Source organism: Austrofundulus limnaeus, unplaced genomic scaffold, assembly GCF_001266775.1.
Source record: "Austrofundulus limnaeus strain Quisiro unplaced genomic scaffold, Austrofundulus_limnaeus-1.0 Scaffold82, whole genome shotgun sequence".
Classification (NCBI taxonomy): domain Eukaryota; kingdom Metazoa; phylum Chordata; class Actinopteri; order Cyprinodontiformes; family Rivulidae; genus Austrofundulus; species Austrofundulus limnaeus.
Window position 1 is genome coordinate 48807 of NW_013952484.1, and position 9889 is coordinate 58695.

The following is a 9889-nucleotide window of genomic DNA, read 5'->3' on the forward strand; positions in this document are numbered from 1 at the left end:
ATATATATATATATATATTGTCAGTGAGGTGTGAAGTCACTGTCAGTTGAATCAGATCCTGTGTAAAAATATTTTTAGGCTCGTTTTGTGCACATACAGTATTTCAGGCATGAATGTGTACAGTTTGGGAGACACGAGTGAGGATGCTCCACTGGGTGTCCACCCCTGGGAACAGGACATAATAGTAAGCAGCTGGAGGTGATGGACCAGGCATGCAGGGAGGTGTAGAGCTGACAGTACGGGGGTGATGGAGCTGAAGCTGCTCGGGTTATGGAGGTGACCCACTTTCACCTCAATCACTACATAAAGGAACCATTAGGGAGCAAGAAGACGGGTCTTTGACTGTTGTCCTGATTCATTTTGTAGACTATAATAAATCATTGTCTGCGATGCATCAATGACTGTCAAGCAAAATGTTAAAAGGCTGTTTGAACATTACAACTTTTTTAGTTCTACTTTTTCCCCAACTACTTATCTACTAATGGTTCTTTAAAGTTTTTTTCCTAATGTCTGCCTTTTTTTGAAAAAAAAAAAACAATCTCATTACTTTCAATGTGGTCCGGCAGTTTGCTGCCAGACGACCATGGTCCGTCCGTTCTGCTGTGGCTAACATGTCGTGACAGCTCAAGATTCAACCGCCGTCACTACAGCATTGTTTCTGCTCTCAAAGTTGAGACGGCGTCCCGTTCTCTTCATGTCCACTGTCTGCTGAGTACACAGCCCTGACACAGACGAACTCACTGAAACTGAAACGTCATGCCTTTTTTTAGTGCCTTTTTACTATCTGATTTTTTTGGCCACTTTTCTATTTAATTCTCTTGTTTTAGTGTTTTAGTTAATCAGTGGAGCAGGTGTTTGATTGGATTCTCCATTAACCCTGTTGCTGGGTTTGCAGGTTCAGTTATTGGCCAATCTGAACCAATTGCTCCCAGGGGAAGGGCACCTGAGGGAAGCCAGGCTAACTAGATGAGGCTAAATGAAATGGATTGACTCTGATTATGGGGTGGGGGTGGGTGGGGGACGCCCTGCTGAGGGTAATTAATATAACTGTGTCAGTGGGATCAGGAACAGGATTTGGTCTCAACCATGGCACTTTATCTCCCATTTTGAGTTGTATGCATATGTATATACGGCAATCACTTTTGTTATAATTTCTTCTTATTAAAGACTTGTTGGCTAATAATAATAAAAAACACTTAAAACACTGTTAGATCTCCTTAAAAAACTTTAGGTAGCAAAAGAGGACACAGTTACCCAAAGTAATAGTTCAGACCTTTTGAATGTGGTTCTGTGCAAAGATTTATAAACAAATATTGTCAAACCTTTTGTGAATATCTCTTCAAACAACCTCATTTTGGGGGAGTAGAGTTTAATCTTGACAAGTATCTAGGCCTGTTGTGATAAGCAGTAAATCAACTAATTGTACAATAAATTAAAATGATGTTGATCCTACAATACGTACAGTACAATACAACTTTATTTGTAAAGCGCTTTAAAACAACCCCATTGGCCAAAGTGCTGTACATGATTAAAAACACATAAAACATACACAAAACAATAAACTAAGTAAAATGAGCCATTATCTAATATAAAAACAAAAACATCAAAACCAACATCTCAACCTAAGTTAAAAGCCAGATGTTGTGCTAAAGTACCAAGATCAACTTGAACTTTAGAGCTGTCACTGGACTTAAACAACACAACCTCTATCTTTTTTTCATTAAAATGTAAAAAATTCAGTGACATCCATGCTCTGACTTCTGCCAGACATTCCAGGAGTTGGTACACAGAATATTGTTTTTCCTGTTTCAGTGGAACATAAATTTAGGTGTCATCAGCATAAAAATGGAATGAGACACCATGTTCCTGGAGAACAGATCCTAGTGGGAGTAAATAAATGGAAAAGAGAAGAGGGCCAAGTATAGAGCTCTGAGGTACTCCACACGTGAGTGGCACTACAGAGGACTCATTTAAATACGTCTGCTTGTTTTCTTTGCATCTCCCTCTTTTCTACTCCTTAGCACAGGGAGGAGTAAACTCTTGTGTCGAGTATTTACCAGGTGCATGGTCTCATACCCTCTAGCATGAGAGACCTGAGAACAGACCATTTATTTAGAGGAGCGTCTTCGAGCACCTTCTTGAAGCTGCTGGTGCCTCAAAGACATAAAGAATAAGTTGTGCCGGCTTCGATGAAGGAGGTGGGAAGCGATGTTACAGCTTCAGTAGCTGTTGTTTTCACAAACTCTTCTCTTAGTTCAGCCGTAACTTTACGTAAATTTCGTAGTCCTCCATAAGCTTTGTAAGGCAGGGCATGGAGGTCGGACCAGTATATTTGGTCAAAATGGTCTCTAAACAATAATATCATTTATCGAAATAATTTCTGAGACATTTTATCATCCAGCAACATTTGGTATCGTGCCAGGCCTGCTAGTATCTAGAATAAGGTCTTACCTGAAAAGAGCTCATCTTGTGGCAACTTCACATAAATCTACAGTGTTAGGTTAAATGTTAGGTGTTCTTGCAGGGCTCACAAAGCCTAAAAACCTTGCACTCGCAGACTGGTGAATGCAGACAAGTGCACATTTTAGCCTGAATGTGCAAGAGACTCATGAATGGCAGGTTGGGGAACAATGGGGTGGAGTGCAGGACACAAAGCTTAATGAGATGAGGAAAAAGAGAGGGATTTTACACACACACACACACACACACACACACACACACACACACACACACACTTTGGGGATTTAGGGGTCAGGGGTTGGTTAGGTTCATTCAACTGTAAAATGGGTTAAGGCTCTGTTTTTTCTTCAAAGCAGCCTCGTCTGACTTAATTTTTCAATCTTCCTTCAATCACCTTACTTTGCCATTGGATTCCCCAAAACATAAAATAAACTAAAAAAGAAACACACACAACCAAAAAAAAAAGAAAAAGAAAAGAAATCGGAAAAAACGTACCCAACACTCCATATTCAATACAACAATGTCCTCCCTATATACACCATTTCATACACAAATACAAATCATTATTAATCACCAGTATCATTACTATTATAATTACATGCAACAAATTTTCATATTTTACCACCACCATCTCAACTAAACTATAAACTAAAGCTTATCGATATTTTTTTACTTCTTTCTAAAACTTAAAAGAGAGCCACTAAACTTAATTTCCTCTTAAATTGCGCCACAATTTAATACACAAAACTGAAACACATCTTTATTTGACATTTGTTCTTTCTTTACCCACTTCAAAAAAAAAAAAAAAGAACCCTCTTAGAATATATCTGCATATCTGCTCATTTTTATTATTTTGTCCATTCTGATTATAGAAGTTACCATGGTTGGATGAAATAATGTGTTCATATAAGTGATCTCAGCTGCCTGTTCATATAAGATACTAGTGGTGATGGAGGAGGAGGAGGAGGAGGAGGAGGAGAGGACTGACTCAGCTGTGATGAAGGGATCAGGTGTCAGAGAGCCTCTCAGACCCGCATGTTTCAAGCTGAGTTTTACTTAATGGCTTGATTATCACATCAGGACRTAACAGGCAGATAATCACATGAATCTAGAGAGACTTCTGTCCCACCATTGATTAAATGACTCACAGGGAAGGATCCAGGGGAATCATGATGCAGCAGATGGTTGGTTGGATGCCAATAATAATATCTTACATGGCATTTCCTCTAAAGCATTTTTTTGATTTATTTCTAGTTCTTGTAGTTTGTGTTGTTTCCTGAACTCCTGCTGTAATTCTTCATGCTGTAGCCACTGTTGATATTGGATCTTCATACCAGTTTAGTTTGAGAACTTCAATAGAAATAAACTGGAAAATCTTGCTCTGGTTGAGCTCAAATCCACATCTTAAGTGCTTGGATAAGAACTTCTGTTTTCCTCCTTCCAATATGTGATATTCCTCTTGTCTAGTTCAGGTTTTGTAGCATTTGTATTGACAGTTTGTTGGTAAGACTCACAAGAGGCAGCTGATGAAAAGGTTGTAGATTGCTGAGGTTTAGTGTATTTTGACACTTTCAGGGCTTGAGAGTAGTTCTCTGTAAATTGCGTCGCCCTCAAGTCGTTAATTTACCCAACTGTGGGGTCTTGTAAGTCAAATGAAACGCGTCTTTCAGCATGAGTAGAGAAAAGTCTTTAAATGAGAAGCAAAACATCTTCAAGAATTAAAAAAGAAAAAATTGATTTATTAGGAAGTAGGGCTGTGTATTGGCAAGAATTTGGCGATACGATACATATCGTGACAGACGGGTCACGATATGATACATCCCGATATATTGCGATACTGTAAGCAAGGTGATATATTGTGATTTTTTTTTGGTCCAAAAATTCTATTAAATAAAAACCTCTTACTGGAAAAAAAAAAGAAAAACCAAAATTCATTGTCTCAGAAAATTCTATTACATAGACATGCGCTAGCCTTCTGTAACGTGAAGGCTGACTAAAGTTGGAAAAAAGAGCGCACGAGACACTTAATTTGGTTTAAAATACAGACATTCTGACAAATAAGTAACTGTTGGTAACCTTATCTCAGCTTAGAAGGCATAGGGTGTCGGTCTTTTCTGCTCAGATTCAGCTATCGGAGCACGAAGCTAATGTTTACTTACAATGCTAATGCTCTCTTACTCTCTGGCGCTCAAGAGGTAGAGTAGCCAAATGGCTGGCTCACTGCTGCCAACTAGTGGTTAGAGGCTGAACTACAACATAAAAATGAACGGCTGGCAGGAAAGATGACATTTTAAACCGTAATTAAATATCGATACAGGACTTTAGAATATCGATACAGTATCGGGAAATGAAATATCGCGATATTTAAGTGTATCGATATTTTCTTACACCCCTATTAGGAAGGCCATTTTCTTGTGAATTAACAGGAATTTCTGTAAATAAAGCAGAATAATCTTGAAGTTTTGTCTCTGCACCACGCGGTAAGAGGCACCATACCCTAAATTATTTTGAACTTTGTCACGCAGACATAAGGTCAGGTGTAAACAGTCATCAGTGACGCCATCAGATGAAAATTAGGTCTTTTAATTAGTACTCTTATTATTTGGGTCAAACTCGTTATTTCCCTTAGACAAAACAGAATGTTTTATTTGATACTATCCAGTTAATTCTCATCCAATGTTTCCAAAATTATCCAACTTAACTTCTAAAGAAACATTTACAAGAATTTTCCACACCGTTACAATCCTAGTCTTGGAGTACACGGACCAAACTTTTGTTTTAAATTCTGCGAATAACACAAACATTTATCTTGAACAAAACCTATTTGTCCTCACATCCTTGTAAAGAGGACAGACTTTAGTCTTCCTCAGCAGCAGCGTCTGCCTTTCGCTGAAATCCCACAGTAGTCCTGAACTGGGCAAACGAGGGGGAGTAGGAATGTGATTGAGCCGTGGAGCAGGATAAGAGTGTTTTATCACTGCAGACTTCAGTCACAGCTCATTTCTTTAATGAGAGCTGCTGGAAGAGGGGAGCTTTTTTTCCACCTCATGCTGCTTTAAGTCTAGTCCGCTGATGTCTGAGGACTTGTTTGCCCTAATGACCACCCGGAGCTCAGTCTGCACATCCAGGAACGTTCTTTACTTTCTGTGTATCATTTACAGAGTGATGGACTGCTTCAAATCAAGCAAACTGTTTATATATAAATGTATTGAATCCCTCTTTTTATATCATCTTAAATAAATCATGAACCTTTAGGTGTGGACTCTTTACTTACCTGGCCTCTCCTAAGACCCCAGTTATGTCCCAGTCGACTGGAGGCTCAGTTCAGCCTTTGAAAGCACAACCAATCCCCTGAAAAGCTCATGTTCTCCCATAGAGGCTGATTATAAAGGAGAGAGCGAAGGGCCACTGTGGAGAGAAAGTGATTTTAAGAGCCTCTTTAAATCTGCTGTTAATGAGTTGTCCTCACCATGGCAACATCTTCTATTTGAACCTTTTTTCTGCCTCATGCATTGATGGATTTGGATTAAAGTGAAAAAGAAGAGGAAAAAAAAAATAAAACCACACCCGTTTTATTACTTGTGAACCCATAGGACAAAATTAGTTCATGACTATGCTGTTTTTTTATATAACAAAATCTGTTTTTTATAGTTTTTTTAATGTGTTGAAAGAAGCTGATCACGTAAATGTTTGTATTCACCACCAGGTGGCGCAAGAACACAGATGAGGAGAAGAAAAGCACTTTTCATTCATATTTCTTAATTATAAAACACTCAGCTGTGAATCATTAGTTTCAATTGAGGCTTTTGTGAAACAAAATTAACACGTGATAGCATTATGGTAATTACTAGATCATATTAAGTTTCAATTAATTGTCTATCAGGCTTTATGCATGTATTTATCTACAAATGAAGACACACAAGGAGTTTAATTTGCACTAATGCTGGTCTTAAATTTTGGAAATATTTGATAAGAAAGCYGCTCTTATTTCCCTGGAGGCCCATTATTAGGACACCCTCACTTCATTTAAGGGAGGTATGTTTTTTCTATTAAAGCCTACGTAATTTATAGCCCAGATGGGACAGAAAGGGGGTGTAATGAGGCAGAGGGAAGCAAAAACTGTTTTTTTTTCTTTTAAAGAAAGAGAGGATTGATGAGAGGAGGGAGGGAGGGAGGGATAGCCGGGTTAAGTAGATTTGACGGTCATGCTTTTTATTCACCAGACAAGGTCTAAAAATAGGATTATCATTTGTGGAAATCAGGCTTAACACATGCATGTGTGTTCATACACACCTCTGAAAAGCACAGAAAATGTCCGTATTAAGCATCAGATTGTCACAATATCTGCATGTGTATGAATGCAAAACGCCAATAGAAAACGTAACCCCTCACGAAAATCTGGGCTTTGCAGCACAATTGTTTTTCTTTCACAATTAAAAAATACATAGCACAAAACAAAACTAAACAATAATGTATATTTCACAATTATTATATTTCATAAAAACCAATGTGATGGAAAATTGCCAAAAAACCCTCAAGGAATTTAATAAGTGGCGATCTCCATAGAAACAAATAAATTTAAAAACATTTATCTATTATATAAAACACACATTTCTTTATATAAACAACTAATAACATTTAATATACAAAATCATATGGGAAATTCAAACACCTTAAAAGCAATAATTTGACTCTCTGTTTAAACTGTTCTTTAGGAACGTCTATGTGGGAAGACTGTTCTTATCTTTGAGCCTCTGTATAACACACTAAACTGTGTTTAAGTTGTACGAGAGTAAGGAGGTCTAATAAGACAACAACTACGGGTCGAATACTGGTGAAATTCATTATTAAAAGTAAAAAATTACAGAAATGCTGGGGAAGTAACTTTTTATAGAGCTATAAACAAATAAAACAATTTGAAATTGATTGACTTGGTAAACAGTAAGAATACTTGCCTGAGTGAACAGTAACTAGGAGTAACTGGGAACTTGAACCATTTTTGTCAGGTTCACATTTAGCTCCAACACAATGCATACAGTTCAATCCAATTATAAAGCGACTCAATACCCAAATACAGTAAATTCAAAAGAAAAAAAAATATGGCAGTGAAGTCCAATGTGTTTCAAGTCCATCACCATTYACACATAGTGACATGTCAGGGTTAGGGAAACCAGAGGACAGGGAGAAGCTCCACACTTTGGACCTTCTTGCTGTAAGTCAACACCTTTAATCACAGCACCGCCATGCTGTCGTGTTTTTATATGCATAATTCATAAAAACTCCTATTAATTCAGTTGATTTCTTAGGAGCTTTTACTGTTACAGAGTCTACTGACCTTAGGTTTAGTGTGGTATCTGTAAAGAGATGATACTGACTGGATCAATGGTTTAGGTCTGAGCCAAATGCAGTCATGCATTGTAATAAAAACAATCGATGCAAACCACCAGAACCTGCCTCCGGTTTCRTATCCATCCCCGCAGCTGTGTTCTGCTGTGAAGCCGATAGTCTTTCATTTCTCTAACTTGGTGGTTATTGGTCACTCGGTTGTGTCTCTGACTGCTGATTGGATGGTTTGGTTTGAGCGGTCCACTCGACCCCACCCTCCCCAAACAACCTGCTACCATTACTGATGGAAAATGAGATGCAGTGGTAAAAATGGGTCAAACAACGCTGTGCTAATTTTTCCCCCTGTTAGAGGAACTGTGGATAAAAACAGAAACTGTGGTTGTTCCTGTTGGTCGTCTTGTTTTTCTTACCTGAGATGCACATGTATGCTGAGCTCTTCTTGCTCTGATCCAGGCGAGCTCCCAGGTGGCTTGTTTGGTTGTGCCCTTAAGCTTCTGGAGCCACTCAACTTAAATGAGCTTTGCTTCTGCGTCTAAATGAGACAAAACCCTTGCATCAGCATGAGTTGAACATGGAGGTCAAATCACAGCTTTACGAGTATTTCCACTTACATTTTGTAAAAAGAAAATCTTCCCCAATCTTGTTTTGGTAAATTGCTGATATATTCTGATAAATGTTAAGGTTTAAAATGGTAACCTTTTTATTGGAAAAAGTAAATTAACACTAACAATCAATATGCAACATCTAGAACATAAATTTTCCCACTTTATTACCTATTGATTGCGACCATAACCTTGGCCTTTATCGTCCACACTTTTAATCAGGAAAGCTGTGAAGTTAAACCTCTGGTCATGCAGAAACACACAAACACACGTGCAGTTCACAGCAGGCACTGTGCACTATGATGTATTATGACAGCATTTAACGTCAGATTTATGGCTTTTTTTATGTGTGTGTGTGTGGGGTTAATTATAAAATCGGATTAATGATTGCGAGTTGCTATGAAAGAAGAGTGGGAAAACACAGACTCCCAAACCCCCTCAGGAGAGAAGAGCAGACAGACCTGGTGCTGAAATGTAGGGCAGGAAACCAGGGTGCCAGCTGACATAATGTTCAGTGTGCAGTCATCCATCAAACATGCGTGCCTCTGCATGCAGAGAAAAAGACGCTCGTTTAATAAAGATTCTGTCACATATCGCCTTTTGCCATCATTTGCAACAAAACAGATGAAGAGATGAATAATTCAGGTGATCAGTTTTTACTGCTTCATCTCTGTTGTCCAAAAGCAGCCGATTGTAGAAAATGCTTCAGGCGCACTTCGACACAAGCACAATAACGTGTACGCTCATACACACATACATACAATCCCATGTCCCAATTGTCAGTCTAATGCAGGCCAGCGACACACTTAAACATTACCCACAAAAACACACTTAGACATTGTGGTTATTGATACAGCTGCTCCTCTGTGGGGGTCACCAAGACTCAAAAGGTCCAGGAGTCGATATGAGTGGAGACAATACTCCTGGATCTTAATGGATCTTTTTTTTTAATCTGAAGGTCTTTGTTACTGTACCAGTGCATTCATTTTAGTGTCATGTCAGACGTGTACCACACCTTCCACAAAGGGTTTGACAAAATATCAGTGCCTTGTACTAAGTGTACAAATATGCGGCATCCAGTGGTGGGCAGCGCTGATCCAAAAATTAGCTCCGCAATTTATAAAGCGTTTATGAAAATATTTAGGTCCGCAACTTCAAAAGCGCTTATGCCATAGAAAAAATGGCGGAAGCTCATTTTAAAGCGCAAATTCAATTTGACACTTACTAGCTGGCAACTAGCTGGCCTCTCYTTGGGCTGCTACCTTATCGTGGTGGAGGGGTTTGAGTGTCCCAATGATCCTAGGAGCTATGCTGTCTGGGGCTTTATGCCCCTGGTAGGGTCACCCATGGCAGACAGGTCCTAGGTGAGGAACCAGACAAAGCGCAGCCCGAAGATCCCTTATGGATACAAACATTGGATATGGCGTTCCCTCGCCCGGACGCGGGTCACCGGGGCCCCCCTCTGGAGCCAGACCTTGAGG